This window comes from Suricata suricatta, chromosome 17 (genome assembly GCF_006229205.1).
Source record: "Suricata suricatta isolate VVHF042 chromosome 17, meerkat_22Aug2017_6uvM2_HiC, whole genome shotgun sequence".
NCBI lineage: Eukaryota > Metazoa > Chordata > Mammalia > Carnivora > Herpestidae > Suricata > Suricata suricatta.
In genome coordinates, this window is record NC_043716.1 from 41416955 (window position 1) to 41418381 (window position 1427).

At 44.5% G+C, this 1427-nt stretch overlaps 1 long non-coding RNA gene across 2 annotated transcripts in view; it reads left to right on the plus strand.

Annotated features, from left to right (window-relative positions):
• LOC115281409 overlaps positions 1-1427 on the plus strand; it is an 18631-nt gene that overhangs the window by 16552 nt on the left and 652 nt on the right. Inside the window, exon 1 of one of the 2 annotated variants that reach the window (XR_003904290.1) lies at positions 8-136. The exons of the other annotated variant lie outside the window; for it this stretch is intronic. This is a non-coding gene — a long non-coding RNA (uncharacterized LOC115281409). Of the gene's footprint in view, positions 1-7; positions 137-1427 lie in introns of those variants that run through there. 2 annotated transcript variants of the gene reach the window in all.

Below are 1427 nucleotides of genomic sequence, written 5' to 3' on the forward strand. Positions count from 1 at the left end.
GAGGACACACGCCTTTTAGAGCTCCTCTCAAACAGAAGCTCAGGGATTTGAGAGCAGAGTGGTTATGGCCTGAAATGTGACTTTACTACAGCACTTGAAACCCTTCTGCCGTTCAAATAGGACGTGTCCCCCAGAGGTCGGCATCTCCTATATCTTGCATGCATATCTTGCTGAAGAACTTTTCTATAAATCCCTCACAGGGATGGCCTGAATTAGGGATTGAGTTACCAAAGTAGTTTCTAAAAGAAAATACTAATGTACCACATACAGAATGTTTAAAGAAGAAAAAAGGAGCAAATAATGTGTTTCATGTCATTGAGAACTTTATTTGGGGCTAGATTTGTGAATTTTCTTTTAGATTTTTAAAAAATCTCTCTCTTGAGAGCGAGAGACAAAGCGTGAGCAGGGGAGAGGCAGAGAGAGAGGGAGACACAGACTCTGAAGCCGGCTCCAGGCTCAGAGATGTCAGCCCAGAGCCCGATGTGGGGCTTGACCCACGAACTGTGAGATCGTGACCTAAGCCAACGTCAGACGCTCAACTGACTGAGCCACCCAGGCGCCCCTAGATTTATGAATATTTAATCACCGTACAGTTGCAAAGTTTGTTTGGAGGAAAGAGGGTGGAGAAAGAAAAGATGGTTACTTTCTGGAAAAGCATTGGAAATTTTTTCTGGCAAAAGAATTACATTAATTCAATTTAAATCAAACCAGTCAAGGAAACTTCAGACTTCTCTAAGTTTAGCGCTGAGAAGCCTCGCTGCCTGGGGCGCCTGGGTGGCTCCATGGGTGGAGCATCTGACTCTTGATTTGGGCTCAGGTCATGATCCCAGAGTGTGTGGGGTCAGCCGCACGTCGGGCTCTGTGCTGAGCCTGGAGGCTGCTTGGGATTCTCTCTGTCTCTCCCTCAGTCCATCTCCTCCATTTACGCTCTCTCTCTTTAAAAAAATTTTTTAATTAAAAAAAAGTCTAGCTTCCTGTGAAATGTGAAGATGAGAGAAAGAGATTCAGCATTGATGCTGAAGGTTTCAGACACCTGATTATAGCAACAGATCCATTCCCACATAAGGCTGGTCTTGTGATCAGTTCCATGTAAAAACCATTCCTGGGTGCTAGACCCTGGGGTTAGGATAAAACCCCCTGCTCTCTTGCAGTTTACATGCTAGAGGTTATGCCAGACCATAAACAAGGACTAAAAAGGCTGTGAAGGAAGTAAAGTAGGTTGGTAGTGACAGTATTTCAAGAAAATTATTTCATATGCTGAGTTTAACATCCTGTCTTCTCCATGTGGGCACACAGGGTGGAGCTCTGAAAAGTGGCCTTGTTACTCTTTCTAGATCAACAACTATGTCAAGATGAGATGGGGGAGATTTCCCACCCGTGTAAATAAAGGACTAGAATTGGTGTCAGGCCCTCTTTCCCAGAATGGA